This window comes from Cherax quadricarinatus, chromosome 66, assembly GCF_038502225.1.
Source record: "Cherax quadricarinatus isolate ZL_2023a chromosome 66, ASM3850222v1, whole genome shotgun sequence".
NCBI lineage: Eukaryota > Metazoa > Arthropoda > Malacostraca > Decapoda > Parastacidae > Cherax > Cherax quadricarinatus.
Genome location: NC_091357.1, coordinates 383908 through 405314, shown reverse-complemented (window position 1 = coordinate 405314; position 21407 = coordinate 383908). Strand labels below are relative to the sequence as shown.

The 21407-nt window shown below is 42.9% G+C and overlaps 1 long non-coding RNA gene across 1 annotated transcript; it reads left to right on the top strand.

Annotated features, from left to right (window-relative positions):
- Positions 1–9287: 9287 nt before the first annotated feature.
- LOC138854654 (uncharacterized) lies at positions 9288–18131 on the top strand. The gene is made up of 3 exons (XR_011393844.1): positions 9288–9495; positions 9670–9906; positions 17911–18131. It is a non-coding gene; the product is annotated as an uncharacterized lncRNA (long non-coding RNA).
- The last annotated feature ends 3276 nt before the right edge of the window (positions 18132–21407 follow it).

Below are 21407 nucleotides of genomic sequence, written 5' to 3'. Positions count from 1 at the left end.
CAATATGTATATTGTTTCATACTATGGAACAATGCTCTTCTCCAGACTGAGGGACTGACCACCTCAAAACTTTAAGGGTGATGGACTGATTACATCGTCTTCAAGTATCTTCTGCTTCTATCAACTTTTCTGTACTTGACTGAAGAAGCCTACTGTGTAGGCGAAACGTTTCATAATAAAGATACCTAACTGTTGCATATGTGTCTTACCTAACAACCTGTCGGTATTTTATACCATTTTAATGCCTACATTTGCTCTTGACTTCCCTTCAGTTGCCATCTTTCTATGTTCATGTAGCATCTCACTTTTCCCTCCCTCCCTGGGAAGTTCCATCTGTTCGAGTCTATTCTTTCTCACTCCTTTGCTCAAAAGCCCAACTGCCTATGGTAGCTTCCCTCTCTCTTTTTCTTGACCACTTCCACTCTCATTCTCATGCCATCGCAGTGTACAGATATGGCTCTAAGTCTTCTGATGGTGTTGGATTCGCAGCAGTGTTTCTGGGCAGCGTTCTGCGAGGGCATTTACTGTCTTCGGCTAGCATTTTTACTGCTGAATTGTATGCCATTCTTGCAGCACTTATTTGTATCGCATCTATGCCTGTGTCATCATTTGTGGTTGTTTCAGACTCCCTTATTGCTTTACAGGCTGTACAAAAAATTGATACACCTCACCCCCTAGTTCTCTGTATCCAACTTTGGTTATGTCGTATCTCTACCAAGCATAAAGATATTGTTTTTTGTTGGGTCCCTGGTCATGTTGACGTACAGGGCAATGAACAGGCAGTACATGACCTTCCAGTTTCATATAGAGGTGTTCCATTCATGGACTATTTTGCTGTTATAGCTACCCACCTTCACACCCAATGGCAACAAAGTTGGTCTGCTCTGCTCAATAACAAACTTATTATTTTTTTTATTATCACACTGGCCGATTCCCACCAAGGCAGGGTGGCCCGAAAAAGAAAAACTTTCACCATCATTCACTCCATCACTGTCTTGCCAGAAGGGTGCTTTACACTACAGTTTTTAAACTGCAACATTAACACCCCTCCTTCAGAGTGCAGGCACTGTACTTCCCATCTCCAGGACTCAAGTCCGGCCTGCCGGTTTCCCTGAACCCCTTCATAAATGTTACTTTGCTCACACTCCAACAGCACGTCAAGTATTAAAAACCATTTGTCTCCATTCACTCCTATCAAACACGCTCACGCATGCCTGCTGGAAGTCCAAGCCCCTCGCACACAAAACCTCCTTTACCCCCTCTCTCCAACCTTTCCTAGGCCGACCCCTACCCCGCCTTCCTTCCACTACAGACTGATACACTCTTGAAGTCATTCTGTTTCGCTCCATTCTCTCTACATGTCCGAACCACCTCAACAACCCTTCCTCAGCCCTCTGGACAACAGTTTTGGTAATCCCGCACCTCCTCCTAACTTCCAAACTACGAATTCTCTGCATTATATTCACACCACACATTGCCCTCAGACATGACATCTCCACTGTCTCCAGCCTTCTCCTCGCTGCAACATTCATCACCCATGCTTCACACCCATATAAGAGCGTTGGTAAAACTATACTCTCATACATTCCCCTCTTTGCCTCCAAGGACAAAGTTCTTTGTCTCTGCAGACTCCTAAGTGCACCACTCACTCTTTTCCCCTCATCAATTCTATAATTCACCTCATCTTTCATAGACCCATCCGCTGACACGTCCACTCCCAAATATCTGAATACGTTCACCTCCTCCATACTCTCTCCCTCCAATCTGATATTCAATCTTTCATCACCTAATCTTTTTGTTATCCTCATAACCTCATAACAAACTTCATTCTATTAAACCGAGTATCGGTTACTGGCCGTCTTCTTGTCATCAGTGTCGAGGCTGGGAGACTACTCTCTCCCGCCTTCGCATTGGTCACACTCGTCTTACTCATGGATATCTCATGGAGAGGCGCCCTGCTCCTCTCTGTGAGAATTGTCAGGTTCCAGTAGCGGTCAGCCACATTCTGTTAGACTGCCCACTCTATCAACGAGCACGCAGAATTTACCTCAAACGTCGTCTTTGCTCTGCTGCTCTCTCTTTACCTTCCCTTCTTGTTGATGGACCCACCTTTCATCCAGACTCTCTCATTGACTTTTTGACAACAACTGACTTACTCCTCAAACTCTGATGATGATACCTTTAGCGCTCCCCTCAGCCCTTTCTACCTCAATTTCTTGCTACTCTCTACCCCAGCACAATCCCCTGCCCTACTGTTTTCTGTAACCTACTAATCATCCCTCCCTCCTCTTGCCACATGATACCCTCGCTTCCTTCCCTTCCCTGCAGCGCTGTATAGCCCTTGTGCTTTAGCACTTCTTTTTCATTATGATAATAATAATACAGATGCTCCTGGTATCTACTCTCTTTCTTGTTCCTCCTGTCCCCTTCAATACTTTGGAGAAACTGATCGATCTCTTTCTGACAGACTTAGGGAGCACAAAAATAGTGTTAGGCTTGACGACACTAACAATGCTCTCTTCTGTCACGTCAGAGATCACAGACATCCTATTGACTGGTCTTCTGCTAAAACTGTCTTCCCTACTTCCAACTTTAACAGTCGCCGTCTGGTTGAATCCTCCCTAATACACAATTTTTCTTGTATGAATCTTAGTTCTGGCTTCGTCTCTGTAGATGCCTTCCTCTCCCACTATATTGTAAAATGCTCCAAATTTCAGAACACTTGTGACCTAACCTCATTCCTTCTTTTTCTTCTTCTCCCTCTTCCGCTTTTATTCTTTCCTTTTCCTCCTTTGGGTTATCTGTCTTTCTGTGTATTTGTTCCTTTTATTTATTTATTTGTTTTTCCCCCCTCGGTGTTCTTGCTCTTATCCTCGGTGGGCACCTAACTCCCTTGCAGTGCTTCTCTCTCTTAGTACTTGACTGGTCCCTCCTACTCTTACCACCTCCCCACTACTACTTCCTTCCACTGCCACTACTACTACTACTACTACTACTGCTACCACCTCCTGCCTATATATACCCATCCTTCTCTCCTTTTCGTTAGTGTGACTTTGTAAATGGTCCAAGTCGGACCAAAACGTCGTCGTTAGCTCCTCTCTTCTGTGTGTGGATTATTTGTGTATTGTTCCAGTCACGGTATTGTGCCTTCGTGTTATTATGGACCCCGCAGTTAACCGTCTTGTTCTTTCCAACTTTTTTAAAGTTCTTCCATCTTTTAAGCCCATCTTTCGTTCTCATGAGACTGCTCTTATTGCTACAAGGCATCGTAAGAATCAGCTTCACTTTCTGTGTGACTGTCTTGCTGAACAAGTTTAGCCACCTTCGTTCTCTAATTTTCTGAAACCCAACCCACTGGGCATTCTCTTTCCTGATCATTCCCGTCTCCTACTTCAGCAGCTCATCCTTTCTACGAAGTCTCAGGATGAAGATGCCTTCTTTATTTTCCGTCAGCGTTAACGTGCTCTCTTTGCTTCTCTTCCACAAGATCTCTGCAACCTTCTCTCTACCATTGCTTTTGACACTGCTCGCCTGAATTCACAAATTCATTCCTCTAAACTATGGAATAAACTTCAACGTCTCATCTCAGCTAGTGCTTGGTCTAAATTCTCCCTTACTGACTGTGTTACTAACCTGTCTTTTGTCCCACTCCCTCAATATGAGCTTAAACTTTTTGGTTTTGGTCTTTCCTTTGCCACTTCACCTACCCCTCGCGCTGGAATTGCCCTGATTAGCTCTTTTGATTTTTTTCGTCAGTCTCGCTCCCGTAATCTTCCTGACTTGTCCACCTTTTGTGGCGCTCTCCTTCCTGCTCTTCATCGTCTGTTTTCTAAGACCCACCACCTTCCACGCCGTTACCAACTTGCCCTTTCTTCTCTTAAATCCAACACTAACATTGTAATATTATCTTCTGACGAAGGCAATTCGGTAGTTATCCTTGATCGCGAGGATTACCTCCGTAAAGCTGATGTCTTGCACTCTGACTCACGTACCTACACTCCTCTCATTTCCAACCCTCTTGATTGCATCAAGAGAACTTTTAACAAGAAACTATGGACTCTCTCCGACCTCTGTCCTCCTGACTGACACTGTTCAATGTTTTCGTGTCATCTGTCCCTCTCTGGCCTATTTCTATGGCCTTCCCAAAACCCATAAACCCATAAATCCCCCTACATCCTATCATATCCTCTAGAGGTTCTTTTCTTATTCTTTTTCTTCCTGCCTGGCCAAAACCCTCACTCCCTTTCTTGGTACTTTTTCTCCTGTCCACCTCCGTCACTCTCAGGACTTCATTGAACGGGTTCGCTCTCTCCCGACCTGTAAGATGCTTAGTCTTGACGTTGAGTCTCTCTTCACCAATGTCCTTCTTGATGATGTCCTTGATTTTCTTAGAGAGAAGGCCAATGATGGGTTTCTTCATCTCCCTATACCTACTGATGTCTTTCTTGATCTAATCACCCCTGTGTGGACACTATTACTTTTCCTTCCAAGGTAAATATTATTCTCAAACCTTCCGTGTGGCTATGGGCTCTCCTGTCTCTCTTGTCCTTACTAATCTTTACATGGAATACTTCGAGACTGTTCTTCTTCCTACTATCGATGTGCGCCCTTCACTCTGGCTCCACTATGTTGATGACATATTTGCTCTGTGGCCTCATGACTCTTGTCTCTTCCAACCATCTCTTGATGTTCTTAATAATCTTGCCCCTTCCATTATGTTAAAAGCTGAATGGGAATCTAACTCCTTGCTTCCTTTTCTTGATGTTCATGTACACCGGTTAGACACAGGTTTTGCCTTTTCCGTTTACCGCAAGTGGCATGTACATTCACTACTTTTCTTATCATGTTTACTCTGTCAAGAAAAGTGTTCTTATCTCCCTCTTTCTCCGTGCTCTTCGAATATGTGATCCTCAGTTAGTTCAATCTGAAATTTCCACTCTTCATAATTCATTTTCCCGTCTTGGCTACCCTTCCCATTTCATTGACTCTGCCTTCTCACGTGCTAAAACTAGTTTCTTCTCTCCCAAACTCTCTACTCCTTGGAATTCTTCTGTCCTCTTACTTCCCTACATTTCCGGTCTTTCTAATCTCAACAACTCTCTTCGTTCCTTAGACATCAAACTTACTTTCCGCCAGACTAACACTCATCACACTAATCTCGTTCATGCCTCTCCTCCCTCAACAGATGTTCCTGGTGTCTACTCTTTTTCTTGTTCCTCCTGTCCCCTTCAATATTTTGCAGAAACTGGTCGATCTTTTTCTGACAGACTTAAGGAGCGCAAAAATAGTGTTAGGCTTGTCGACACTAACAATGCTCTTTTCTGTCACGTCAGAGATCACAGACATCCTATTGACTGGTCTTCTGCTAAAACTATCTTCCCTACTTCCAACTTTAACAGTCGCCGTCTGGTTGAATCCTCCCTAATATACAATTTTCCTTGTATGAATCTTAGTCGTGGCTTCGTCTCTGTAGATGCCTTCCTCTCCCACTATATTGTAAAATGCTCCAAATTTCAGAACACTCGTGACCTAACCTGGTTCCTCCTTTTTCTTCTTCTCCCTCTTCCCTTTTCCTTTTTCCTCTTTCTCCTTTGGGTTGTGTGTCTTTCTTCTGCCCTGTGTATTTGTTCCTTTTATTTATTTATTTGTTCCCCGCCTCGGTGTTCTTGCTCTTACCCTCTGTGGGCACCAGCTCCCTTGCAGTGCTCCACTTTCTTAGTATTTGACTGTCCCCTCCTGCTTTTTGTTATTTTTGTTATTTATTGATACTATCCGATAAAATGCGTTTAGATTTGTGAGGATGTTCTGGTTAGCATAGACAACTGAATTATCATTTTGGCTGACATATTACGAGGCAGCATGTGTATGAAGGCTTGTCAATGTGTTTATATATTGTATTTGAGTTACTACTTAAGAAGGAAGCAGCATATGAATTAAATATGTTAAGTTCAGTAGTTTGACTGTGATTTAAAATGATACTCTCTCTTGATACTGGCATACCTGATGTATCATCTTGATACTGGCATACCTGATGTATCATCTTGATACTGGCATACCTGATGTATCATCTTGATACTGGCATACCTGATGTATCATCTTGATACTGGCATACCTGATGTATCATCTTGATACTGGCATACCTGATGTATCATCTTGATACTGGCATACCTGATGTATCATCTTGATACTCGCATACTTGATGTATCATCTTGATACTGGCATACCTGATGTATCATCTTGATACTGGCATACCTGATGTATCATCTTGATACTCGCATACCTGATGTATCATCTTGATACTCGCATACCTGATGTATCATCTTGATACTCGCATACCTGATGTATCATCTTGATACTCGCATACCTGATGTATCATCTTGATACTCGCATACCTGATGTATCATCTTGATACTCGCATACCTGATGTATCATCTTGATACTCGCATACCTGATGTATCATCTTGATACTGGCATACCTGATGTATCATCTTGATACTCGCATACATGATGTATCATCTTGATACTGCATACCTGATGTATCATATACTCGCTGATGTATCATCTTGATACTGCATACCTGATGTATCATATACTTACCTGATGTATCATCTTGATACTCGCATACCTGATGTATCATCTTGATACTGGCATACCTGATGTATCATCTTGATACTCGCATACCTGATGTATCATCTTGATACTGGCATACCTGATGTATCATCTTGATACTCATCTTGTATCACTGATGTATCATCTTGCATACATGATGTATCATCTTGATACTGGCATACTTGATGTATCATCTTGATACTGGCATACATGATGTATCATCTTGATACTGGCATACCTGATGTATCATCTTGATACTGATACTTGCATACTTGATGTATCATCTTGATACTGGCATACCTGATGTATCATCTTGATACTCGCATACTTGATGTATCATCTTGATACTGGCATACCTGATGTATCATCTTGATACTGGCATACCTGATGTATCATCTTGATACTTCCATACTTGATGTATCATCTTGATACTCGCATACCTGATGTATCATCTTGATACTTCCATACTTGATGTATCATCTTGATACTCGCATACCTGATGTATCATCTTGATACTCGCATACCTGATGTATCATCTTGATACTTCCATACTTGAAGTATCATCTTGATACTTCCATACTTGATGTATCATCTTGATACTCGCATACCTGATGTATCATCTTGATACTCGCATACCTGATGTATCATCTTGATACTCCCATACATGATGTATCATCTTGATACTTGCATACTTGATGTATCATCTTGATACTCGCATACTTGATGTATCATCTTGATACTCGCATACCTGATGTATCATCTTGATACTCGCATACCTGATGTATCATCTTGATACTCGCATACCTGATGTATCATCTTGATACTTACCTGATGTATCATTTGATACTCGCATACCTGATGTATCATCTTGATACTCATACTTGCATATACTGGCTGATGTATCATCTTGATACTCATACTTGCATACCTACTTGATGTATCATCTTGATACTGGCATACCTGATGTATCATCTTGATACTCGCATACCTGATGTATCATCTTGATACTCGCATACCTGATGTATCATCTTGATACTCGCATACCTGATGTATCATCTTGATACTCGCATACCTGATGTATCATCTTGATACTCGCATACCTGATGTCTCATCTTGATACTCGCATACCTGATGTATCATCTTGATACTCGCATACCTGATGTATCATCTTGATACTCGCATACCTGATGTATCATCTTGATACTCGCATACCTGATGTATCATCTTGATACTCGCATACCTGATGTATCATCTTGATACTCGCATACCTGATGTCTCATCTTGAAACACGCATACCTCATGTATCATCTTGATACTCGCATACCTGATGTATCATCTTGATACTCGCATACCTGATATATCATCTTGATACTCGCATACCTGATGTCGAAGATACGATACTTCGTGCCGCAAATTGCCCTTCTCACACTATACCATTCACTTATTTATCCATACCTCACCTATGCTATCTGTGCTTGGGGATCAACTGCAGCAATACGCCTAAAGCCAATAATACCCCAACAAAAAGCCGCAGTAAGAAAAATCACTAACTTCCATCCCTGGCAACACACACCTCACTCTTCATAGATCTAAACTTACTCCCTGTTCAGAACATCCACACTTACTACTGTGCAATCTATATCTACAGGACCTTAAATTCCAATATTAACCTTGACCTAAAACGCTTTCTTGATAGTTGTGACAGGATCCACAGGCATAACACCAGACACAAACATCTCTATGATATTCCCCGTGTTTGACTAAACCTTTACAAAAATTCAATGTATTTCAAAGGACCTAAAATCTGGAACACCCTACCTGAAAACTCTAGAACTGCAGACACATTCATCACTTTCAAAACTACAGTTAGAAAGCATCTTATCTCCTTGATACACCCCGACAACTAACTACATGAAAACCACCTGGTGGTTCACAATTACACTCACTCACCCACTGACTATAAACCCAGAAATATTAATCTTAATCTTAAAATAATGAATCTTAATTAGTCATAAGTTTGCCTATGATACTCAAATATAGACACTTTGTATTGTGCGAAAACAAAAGCATTCACATTGCTAAGCTCATAAATTATAATGTAGTCACTTAGCCTTAATACCATAATCTGTAAGAATTTAATGTTAAGAATTAATCTAAGTCTGCCCGAAATGCCTAGCCATGCTAGGTGTCCTAATGGCCCCCTCTGTAATTAGTATTTTACAACATGTAAACCACACAATATCCAAAACCTGTAAACCCCTTATAGAGAATAAACTTGATTGATTGTTGATTGATGTATCATCTTGATACTCGCATACCTGATGTATCGTCTTAATACTTGCATACCTGATGTATCATCTTGATACTCACATACCTGATGTATCATACACTTTCATGGTGTGAAGTTCCTGCCTTCCAATATGACACACACGACACTGCTTAAGTCAAGGTTTGATGCATCAGTCCTTAGATTTTACTCACCTGACACTGTTTACATTAGGGTATGAGGTGTCTTTTTTCAGATTTTACACGCCTTATACTGACTGTGATTGTATAAATTAATTAATTATGAATAAAATGCAATATACATATAATGAACCTGTAATTGTAGTTACTAAGAGAGTGCATTTTTTTTATCAACAGCATGTACTATTAAGTCTTCCTGTGATGACGGCTTTGGTAATTGTAAAAGTGGATGCAGTAAAGGCGAGCACGAGGTGCTTGGAGGTTGTGGTGATGCTGACTGCAAGTGTTGCTCTTTGCGCCAAGTCTTGCAAACTTGTCAAGCCACTAGTGACTGTCCTGGCAACTGCATGCAACAAACTCTTTGTTTCAAGCCAATGACAAATTACAGTTGTGTAGGAAATAACTGTACTTGCTGTCACAGTAAGTAACTAACGTATGTAACAGTGTTTCTTCTGTGACCAACAGTATCACACTGAAAATCAGAACTGATCTGAGGTAAAATACATCTGAAAGGTTGACTGGTGACCATTTTAAATTGTTCAAGCACCTAATGTTATTATAAAGGATTTCTAAAGAGTATATAATTTCAAACAGAATGCAATGTGCAGAGTTCCTGTGATGAAGGTTATGGAATGTGCAGGGATTCCTGCCTCAGTTTAGAACGAGAGTTGGCAGGAGGATGTAATAACTCAGACTGCAAGTGCTGCACACTGCGCCAGGCAACGTGCTCCCCTTCCAGTAACTGTCGTGGCACCTGCAAAGATGTTGGATTGTGCACTGTACCTTTAGCAAACTATACCTGTTCAGGATCTAACTGCATCTGTTGTGACAGTAAGTAACTGGTGGATGTTTTGTATGTTAAAACTGATATGATGATCGATTTACTGTCCTCACCTAATTTTTATTTGTCTTAATCGTTCTTACGCCAATGTCCTTGTCCATCGTGATTCCTCCCATGTCAATGTCCTTGTCCGTCGTTATTCCTCCCATATTAATGTCCTTATCTGTCGTTAATCGTGATTCCTCCCATGTCAGTGTCCTTGTCCATCGTGATTCGTGATTACTACCATGTTAATATCCTTATTCATCGTGATTTCTCCCATGTCTATATCCTTGTCCATCATGATTCCTCCCATGTCAATGTCCTTGTCCATCATGATACCTCCCATGTCAATGTCCTAGTTCATCCTGGCCTCTCCCTTATCAGTCTGTCCTCGACACTCCTGCTTCAGCACATGTCAGTCTGTCAGTCGAATTATACTTAAACAGTGATGGGCAACAAGTCCACAAACATTACAACTTCTCGACCATCAAGGCAATCAAGCAGATTGCCGGAACAATAAGACGAACCATTCGCCAAACAGCAATAATGTACAAAGCAGCAGCACAGCGTCAGGAACAAGGAGACAAAATAACGACCCTAACTGGGGGACCATCAGTAGATCCTCCATAAAGGGCATAAAACTCCTTTAATACTGAATCAAAGTTCAGCATAACCAAATCCTCGACTACGACAGTGTGTAGATGCTACAGAGTAGGTGAGAAGCATTAGCTTGGGACGAGGGTTGAACTGTCTCCACACGACACAACTTCAGCGAAACGTCAAAAATCACTAACTCTGAACGATGTTCTGTGAACAGTTACACAGAGATACATGAAGTATGTTTTGGCTTTCCAACGAAATAATACTTTACCAAAGACAGAGTCTAAGTCACGAACAAACAGCCTGAGAGACGAGAGGCAAGAGAAATGCATCTAGGACCATTATAATTATTATTATAACCATGGGGGGAGCGCTAAACCCATTGGATTATACAGCGCATGTGGGGAGGATGGAAGACAGTCAGGATCAATTCAGGGAACTGGTGCAGAGATCCAATTCCCTAGATCAAGAACTCCTCACCAGCGTCAAGGAACCTCCTTTGAGGGGAGACTTCTAGGACAAGAATAAGATCAAGAGAGTGAGGTAGGGAGGGCAGTCTCAAACCTCAGGTGCGATCACGTGACTAGTCAGTGCCACTTCAGTGACGCCTAACAAGTGGGCAACTATTTAGCAAGGATAACTTGTGAGAGTGGACAGCCAGTCACAACTCTCCTACAGCGAGCACAGTGAAGTGTAAATGTAACATCCTACCTACAGACATAGTTAATATAATAAGTCAAATAATTATATAAAGCAAGATATTTTCATTTTAGTTATTAATGAAAATATCGGCAATATAAAATTATATGAAAGATAATATATGCATATACACTGGGTCCCATTCAGGGGGCGCAACACGGTGTTTTTTTTCATATATATATTTTATTTAAAACATCATAAATTACAAGGTAATATAAAATATTAAATACCACAGCAATACAGGATCCGGACAAGATTACTAAGAATTATATCACAAGTGCAAGAGAAAAATTTTTTGAAAACGCAAAATACATACACACCATTCACTGACACACATTATACAAAATGATAATATATATGACACATACACAAAACTGTTGGAGGGGGACCCCCCCCATGAAAACCCATCTATAAATACACCCACATCATTCGCACACGTATTGATCACAGCAGTGATCAAACATTAATTTTTGTAACTTTATATATACATGCAACTGTTTATGAGATTTAACTTAAGAACAAAGTCTGGTAATTATCCGTCAACATTACTCTATAACAAAAATAAGCATTACACAAAATTGCATAAGCGTATAAAGCATCAACAACTGCAAGATTTTTACAGCATACGTTGCATCAGCAACGAAACTTAATACCATTACAAAAGTGATGGAAAACAAATTATGTAAAACCAAATATAAAATCCATCTAAGAGGAAAGAAATTCCCTACAAAATTACAATAAATGCTACGAAAATACATACCAGAAAAATTATCTTTGCAGAAACTGGTAGACCAACATGGACAGTGACTTTTATAACTCCCTTTTAATCACAAGGACCTAATTTATACAAATCTTGGGCTTATCAAAATCTTTCACACAAAACTTAAATGTCAGCACAGCACCACGCAGTACATACTTTCCCGACCCTCACATTCTTTCGCAAGTCCTTTACCTCATACACTCCCCCTCCGAAAAACTAATGTCAACCCGCTTATAAAGGAAACCAGTCCTTTACGTATAATTAGCTCGCCAACTGAATGAGGCCATTGACCGTAATTTTGCAGTAGGTCTCCGGAAAACGTGCCCTCTACTGTCCCCCATAAATAAGTTTGTTCCTGCAAACCGTTCTATGTATGCCCACCGCAATTGCCCTAATTCTAATTCTCCCCCCTCCCGTGTCCCTCATCCTCCTGGAAATATACAGAAAATCCACCACTACATACATAATCGCCCTTTTCACTTCTCTGGAGACCCCGCGTACTTCTAATGTTAAGGCTCGCAGGGTCTCTACATTACCCCCACCCATCAACCTAAAAACCTTCGCTAACCACACCCTTACCTCCCTCAACTCTTCACAGAAATAAACCGCATGAAAAGCTGTTTCCTGTTCTCCACAGTGATCGCAGGTCTGTTCCCTCACCAATCCCATTGAACACAAAACAGCTTTCGATGCTAATATCCCCATCATAAATCTATATACAAACTCCCGTACTCTCGGCATTAACTTAAGCTTTCGAAAGTCATTCCATATCATCCCCCAATCATACAAGGGATAAACCGATACCCCCTGTATGATTTCCGGCCTCCTGCTCATCGTCACCAAACGCCCCACCCTAAGTTTTTCCACCTCCCTAATCAATAACAATAACCTCAGCATATCCTCGCATTCAATTAATTCTTTTCTGCTCCACCATCTCTGCACATCCTCCATCACTTTCCCCACTCTAACCCCTCTTTCCCCCCCTCCCTAACGAACCTCTGTTTCACATATAAGGCCTTTACTCTCGGCCCCAACGCTAAAAGGCCTACTCCTCCACTGCGTATATTCGACATCACCACCTCCTTGCTTAGCCATGCCCTCCCGAAACCCCAAACATAACGTAATGCCCTCCTCTGAATCTCATGTACGTCTGGATTCTGCAGTGGATACACCACAGCCATACTCCACACTTTACTATAAACTAATGAATTTACGATTATCGCCCACTGTTGTAAGGTGACGTCCCCCGCCAGTAAACTCCTTAACCTTTTTACTGCCATCTCCACCACCACCTCCGAATTCACCTGCCTAGCCTCCCGCACATCTGTCATGTATATAACTTCACAAATTTTTAGCCTAGCCACTACTTCCCACCCAAACTCCAACCCCAAGCCCCCCCTCACCCAGGCACCCACCTCCAGCAAACTTGATTTTGCTCTGTTCACCCGCATTCCAGATGCCCTCCCGAAAAGCTTCAACACACTTTCCACCATACACAATCCCTCCACTCCGGATATCAGAACAGTGGTATCGTCCACATACCCCACCACATCTATACACCCATCCTTCTCCCCATTTAAAATCCCCCTCTCCTCAACGAGCCCATAAAATGGATGCTGCATACACGCAAACAATATTTGAGACAGGGGACACCCCTGTCTCAAGCCCCTCTCCATCCTTACAGGCCTTCCCAACCTGCCATTAATTTGTACCCACACCATTGCAGATGAATACATTGTATCAGCCCACCTCACCACTCCCATGCCAAAACCGAGATGCAACAAACTAGCCCTCAGAAAGTTTCTATCCACACAGTCGTATGCATTTTCCCAGTCAATACCCAAAAGCCCTCCCCCGTTGCAACCCTCCAAAAAATCCCTAATGCGGCCATGCCCATCTCTCATACTTCTGCCTGGAATACCCATGTGCCTCTTATGAATAACCCCACCTAACACCTTCTTCATCCTATTGCCCAGTATCTTTGCGAAAATCTTGTAGTCGGCACACATTAGCGAAATAGCTCTGTACTCACTCAATACTCTTCCCTCTTGCTTTTTGCGTACTAATACGACTACACCCATTCGCTGAGTCTGTCCTAACTGTCCCTCCCGTCGCATACAATTCATGACCCTCACCAGACAGTACTTAATGTGCTCCCATTGAATTCTATAAAAATCATTTGAAATCCCATCTATACCCGGTGCCTTGCCAGTACTCATGTTGAACACAGCCTCCTCAACTTCCCCCATGCTAATCTCACCTCCCATCCCCATGCCCTCCTCTCCACATGACCCTAAACCTCTCCCCCCCACACCTCCTCAATAGCATCGCCCTCCTTCCCCTTCCCCACTTCTTTTGGAACCAGAAATCAGCATAATTACTCATGCCTTCTGTAGTATTCAGTACCTGTCCCTTATGATATCCACCCATATCCTCACTTACTTCCAAGTTGAAAATAGTCGAATCCTTCTGCCTTACCCTAAAACCTCGCAAAACACTTCCCGAAGGTTTATCCCCCCACAGCACAGCCTCCATTCCCACCCTTACACCTATCGCATCAAATCTACCATTATGTAACTCTGCCAACCTGTCCTTGAGTTGCACCATGTTTCCGTACTGCCGCCCCCCCTTCCTCATAACACCCATTTAGCTGATATTCCAAATAATTTTGCAACCCATGCCTCCACCCTACCTCTTCCCTTCCCTTCCTTTTATAAAAACCTGCTATACCTGGCTTAGCGTGCCTTTCCCACCATTCTAAGACACACGACTCCACCTCTCTAGAATCCCAAAAAGTTTGCCACCATACCCCAAAAGCCATACTCACCTCCTCACTTCTCACGAGTCTTGCATTTAATTTCCAAAAACCCAATTGTATCCTAACCATACCCTCCCAATCAAGATCTGCCATAACTGCCCTATGATCAGAAAACCCCACATCAAAAGTCCTGACTCCCAACACACGTACAGCTTCCGTTGCATAGATCCTATCTAATCTTGCAGCATAATCCTGTCTGACAAACGTATACTCAACCCGCCAACCACCCCTCCCCACAACATCCAAAACCCTCACGTCTCCAAACACATTGCATAACATGCCCAACATACACCCCGCCCCCACGGTTCCACATCCCCACCCCGAATAACACAATTCCAATCTCCCCCTATGACAGTGACTAAAGGTAAACCCCTTAAATAGTACATCAAAAATTCCCTCACAAAGTTCTCCTTGACTCGTTCGTTGCCATCCGCCGGCATATACACTCCTATAAAACAAACCCTCGTTGCACCCCATTCTGCCTCCACCTGCACGACCCTCCTCCCCTCCTCCCACCCCAAAATATGCAATGGACTGGTTTCCTTTACAGCCACAGCAACCCCACCTTTCAACCTCAAAGAGCCACTCACATACAACTTATATCCTTTCAAAGACAACTTACAACTTAACTTATAATTATGCTCCTGAATGAAACATATATCTACATTAAATCTCCTTAAAAACCATTCCACCCACACTCTTTTAACCTCGGCTCTCAGGCCATTAACATTAATCGTTACTAGCTTGAATTATGACAGTAAAGGCAGCTTGCCCCGCCGCCTTGGAATGGCACCCGCTTGACCTGGCTGCTGACTAGAGCTCCGTCTGTCCAGTCCCCCAACCCCACCTTTTCCTTTTGAACCTTTCAGTACTTCAGCACCGCTACACCCACTCTCCGGGAGGTCCAACCTGGGCCTCCAAGACTTCTTACCAGGTCTCTGCCCGGGCGTTAAGACGTCATCCATAGCAGATGTCCCAGCTGTTCTCTTGCATGAACCTCCATCTCCACATGTAACCTTCTCTTCCGTGCACGCTCTGTGCACCTTAGCCACTACCGCGTGCTTCTTCCCCTCATTGCACACGGTCTTCCCACGTCCTGATGAGTCTGTAGTCTCCTCCAATGAGCGTCCACGCTGCTCATCATCCAGACTCCCCTCCACCTCACTCAGGAAGGTATTCAAAACCTCATCCAGTGTTCCATCCTGTTGCATTACAGGCTCACCGTCATTGCTCATCGTCGTCGTCTGCTCAGGCCCCGTCCCCACAAGTAACGTAGCACATGAGTCCATCTCCGCCTCTGCTTTTTCCACTTCCTCACTCCAACTGCATGATGCCTGCCTTCCGGCCGCATCTGTCTCCGGCACCACAGGAGAGAACTGCTGATCCACCAGTGTTGGCATCTGTTCCCTCCATCCTGGTTTTCTATGGCATTGGGCTGCCATATGGTCAAAAGATCCGCACAGCCTACATGTCCTTCTCTGTCCTGCATAGTATACGTATACCTACGTTCAGAACTCTTCCAATAAAACATACGAAAGTATCGATTGCCTTAACGTCATCGTCTGACTGAAGGAACCCTCGGGCAGTCCCACATAAGGCCCATCCTTCCACACTCCCAATTCTGCCGCATGCATCTTGCCATAACGACGGAATACCACTACCACATCATACTCTGTAGCTTCAAAGGGCACATTCCTGACTTTTACATATATCACATAGCTGGATACATCATGTAGACACACCTCCACTGTTGTATTCACGGCCATCCTCTTCTCGTGGTACGTGTCAACTATTCTTGTGTAAAATCCAGCATTTATGAATTTGATAAAAATCCTCGTAACTCCGTTAACAGCCACACCACAAAGCTCTTCATTGGGTATCCCATACATATCACGAATAATCGTTGGGAGTAGCACCTGCATTGTAGAACTGCTTAGGGTACCACGTACCAGTTCCACACAGACAGTATTTACACGTCGACCATGTCTATCCGCCATTTTGATTGCTCAAAACAGGAAAACTGCGCAGAAAAACAACTTAATTGGGAGCGTCTGCGCAGCATGTCCACACGGCCCGGAAGCGATGAGGACAATACGTGTAGCTGATACAGTGCTGCCTGCTACCCAATGTGTAGCAGGTTCAGTGCTGTCTTTACTCACTGTGTAGCTGGTTCAGTGCTGTCAGCTACCCACTGTGTAGCTGGTTCAGTGCCGTCTGCTACCCACTGTGTAGCTAGTTCAGTGCCGTCTGCTACCCACTGAGTAGCTAGTTCAGTGCGGACTTTAACCACTGTGAAGCTGGTTCAGTGTTGTCTGCTACCCACTGTGCAGCTGGTTCAGTGCTGTATTCTACCCAATGTGTAGCTGATTCGGTGCTATCGTCTACCCACTGTGTAGCTGGTTCAGTGCTGTCTTTACCCACTGTGCAGCTGGTTCAGTGCTGTATTCTACCCAATGTGTAGCTAGTTTAGTGCTGTCTTCTACCCACTGTGTAGCTGCTTCAGTGCTGTCTTTTACCCATTGTGTAGCTGGCTCAGTGCTGTCTTCTACCCACAGTGTAGCTGGCTCAGTGCTGTCTTCTACTCACTGTGTAACTGGCTCAGTGTTGTCTTCTACCCACTGTGTAGCTGGCTCAATGCTGTCTTCTACCCACTGTGTAGCTGGCTCAGTGCTGTCTTCTACCAATGTGTAGCTGCCTCAATGCTGTCTTCTGCCCACTGTGTAACTGGCTCAGTGCTGTCTTCTACCCACTGTATAGCCGGCTCAGTGCTGTCTTCTACCAACTGTGCAGTTGGCCAAGTACTGCCTTCTACTCACTGTGTAAGTGGCTCAGTGCTGTATTCTACCCACTGTGCAGTTGGCTCAGTACTGCCTTCCGCTCTCAGTATAGCTAGCTTAGTGCTACCTTCTACCCACTGTGCAGCTGGGTAGGTGAATGCTACGTGAAATCTGAGTTAGTATTAGATGTAAATTGTAACACGGAATCCTTGTTACACGAATGCTGAGGCAGTGTTACATATAAGCTTAGTCATATATGCCAGCTGTATATACGTATATACCAGCTGTTTCACTGATACATAAAAGCTGTCGTCAGATTATTTTTATGATGTATTAAAAACAAATATTTTTTCAACAGATTGCACTACACAGTCTTCCTGTGATGAAGGCCATGGAGTGTGCAGGAGCTGGTGCCTTGCTGGGGAACATCTGATGGATAGCGGCTGTACTGGTGTCAACTGTATGTGCTGCTCCAAGCGTACTCTTAGCTGTCTAGCTACTGTTGGGTGTCCTGGCAACTGCGTACACCAGAAAGATTGTACCAACCAGCTGACAAGCTATTCCTGTTCTGGAGCTGACTGTGTTTGTTGTGATAGTAAGTTGATAATATATTTCAATGAGTTTTTAAGTTTATAAATATACTGGAAAGATCGTGAATAATGGACACCTATGATAAGGGTGTCGGAGCGTATTGACCAATGTGAAAGAAATACCATTTCAAAAAAAATCTGTAAGGCGTTTTTGAATATTAAAGAAATTATCAAAACTAACAATTAATATATTCACAAAACTAGTGTTTTTTTTTTTTCAATTTAATACTGTGCTTTTCTTTGACGATGAACTCGCTGAGAATTTATAAAAATTATCTAGAACCCAGCAATAAATTTAAAACAGAGAGAGAAAAATTAATGGATGCCAGTCTCAGATATTTATATCACCAGAAAGAAGTTATCGTTAGAATTTTGAAGTTTGCATATTCTCTCTGCTTTCAAAAATATTTCTGCCACTAATTGGACCAGGTTATGAGAAGTTTTCTGTTAGGACTCTTTCTACATTTATACTGACTTACGTTCACAAAATTATATGTAAGTACCATCATCACCAGGCCCGGTGGCCTGGTGGCTAAAGCTCCCGCTTCACACACGGAGGGCCCGGGTTCGATTCCCGGCGGGTGGAAACATTTCGACACGTTTCCTTACACCTGTTGTCCTGTTCACCTAGCAGCAAATAGGTACCTGGGTGTTAGTCGACTGGTGTGGGTCGCATCCTGGGGGACAAGATTAAGGACCCCAATGGAAATAAGTTAGACAGTCCTCGATGACGCACTGACTTTCTTGGGTTATCCTGGGTGGCTAACCCTCCGGGGTTAAAAATCCGAACGAAATCTTACAAAATAGTTTATACGAAGACATAACCAGTTGCCAGAGAGTCAATAAACAGACTGAAAAGACACGATGACAACTTAAACTGGTAATTCCTTACCATATAAGCATTGGTAAATATATGAAAAGAGTCTTTTCTCACACCCAAATTATTACTCCATTCTTTGTCTAAATTGGAATTGTTTTACCTAACTGATTAAAACAATCAATGTGATTACAATCAATAAAACACACATCAGACAGACAAAATGTACTCACGAGAGTTAGGGAATATACTATGTAATATATACATATATATATATATATATATATATATATATATATATATATATATATATATATATATATATATATATATATATATATATATATATATATATATATACGAGAACGGATAATTGTGTCCCTCTGCCTCATCATCGCAGGAATCACATAGGTAGACCCAAGAAAAGCCCCACTGAAAACGAGAAAATTTGCGCACAGGTTAGCAAAGGAATCGAAGAAGGTAACACAGTGGGAGCAATCAGAATAATTACAAGTGACGACACTGTAGCCCCCAAAGATGAGACCACGGCCCAAGCAGTAAGAGACAAGCATCCAACCAGGGACACCATAGCCATCAACAACAACTCTGAGGAAGACTCCATCACTGAACAATTAATTTTGCCAGAATCGGAAGTCTATAAGGCGATTGTGTCATTACCAGCAGGATCTGCAGGAGGTTACACTGGAATTCGACCTCAGCACCTTAAAGAGATGGTAAATCCAGTACGTCGGTGCATCTGCATCAATTCTTCTCACCGAGTTAACAACTTTCGTCAACAACTGCCTGGCTGGGCGAATCCCAGAAGAAATTAAACCATTTTTTTTTGGAGCCTAACTATGTGCTTTGAAGAAGAAGGAAGGATGGGGGAATCAGACCCATTGTGGTTGGAAACACTCTTCGCCGTCTCGTTGCCAAAGCAGCAGTAAGACACATTCGCCTAGAAGCTGCCAGTTTACTTCAGCCACACCAACTGGGCTTTGGGGTCTCTCAAGGCAGTGAAGCCGCAGCTCATGCGGCAAGGGCCTACATCAGGGACCTTCCAGAAGACAAGGCCTTAGTCAAACTTGATATTAGAAATGCCTTTAATATGGTGAAGAGAGATGCTCTCTTGCCAGCTGTTTGGGATCGGTTTCCCAGTCTTTCTCCCTTCATTTCAGCCGGCTACAGCAAACCCTCAATTCTTTTGTTTGGAGAACATGAAATTCTCTCATCAGAGGGTTTTAAGCAGGGTGACCAACTCGCTCCACTTCTCTTCTGCTTCGCAGTAAGAGAACTGACTTCCAGCCTATGCAGCGAGCTCAACATCTAGTACCTGGATGATAGCACTCTGGCAGGTACTGAAGAGTCCCTGGTAAGGGATCTACAACTGGTGAAAACACAGTGAGAAGACTTGGGACTCATGTTCAATCCCTCCAAGTGTGAAATCATCACAGTGAACCAGGAAATAATCAATGCTGTACGAAGAATCCTCCCGGAAGTCTCTACTACCACTCCATCCAACATTACCCTCTTGGGAGCACCGCAGGGTCACCAGGCCATCGACACTGTTCTTAAGGACAAATTGAATGACCTGATGAGAATGGAGGAGATAATAAGCGATCTTGATGCCCAGGATGCTCTGTATCTCCTCCCAAGGTGTCTTACTATGCCAAGACTCACTTGAAGAATTGAGATACTTATGTAACACATGGGAATCCTTACTGAAGAAACGTTTCGCCACACAGTGGCTTCATCAGTCCAATGCAAAGTAGAAATGGGTAAAGTGAGGAGGAGTTTGAGGTAATCAGTCCCTCAACCTGGAATCGATGTGTTCAGACCATCACTATTGTAGGAAGTGTAGCATAGGGTCAGAAAGTTGGCTTATATACTGCAGTCAAATTATTCGAAGTAGGAGGAGGCAGGATCACAGTGGGACCTGCCACTAGTGTAAGTAGGTCGACGTCCAAAGGTGGGAAAAGCATTGAAGTCTTTGTGCTAAGATCCCATGATGTTGCAGTCTGTGACAGATGTGATGAATGGTTTTGAAAACTGACAAGTTGAAGAATTGAGACACTTATGCAACACATGGGAATCTTTATTGAAGAAACGTTTCTCTAAACAATGGCTTCGGTTCATCTGACTGCAGTATATAAGTCAACTTTCTGGCCTTGTGCTGCACTTCCTAAAAGAGTGATGGATTGAACACATCGATTCCAGGTTGAGGTAGTGATTACCTCAAACTCCACCTCTCCTAACCCATTTCTACTTTGTATTGGACTGATGAAGCCACTGTGTGGCGAAACGTTTCTTCAGTAAAGAATTCCATGTGTTGCATAAGTGTCTCAATTATTCAACTTGTCGGTTTTCAAAACCGTTCTTCACATCTGTCAGACACTGCAACATCATGGAATCTTGGTACAAAGACTTCAACGCTTGTCCAACCTTTGG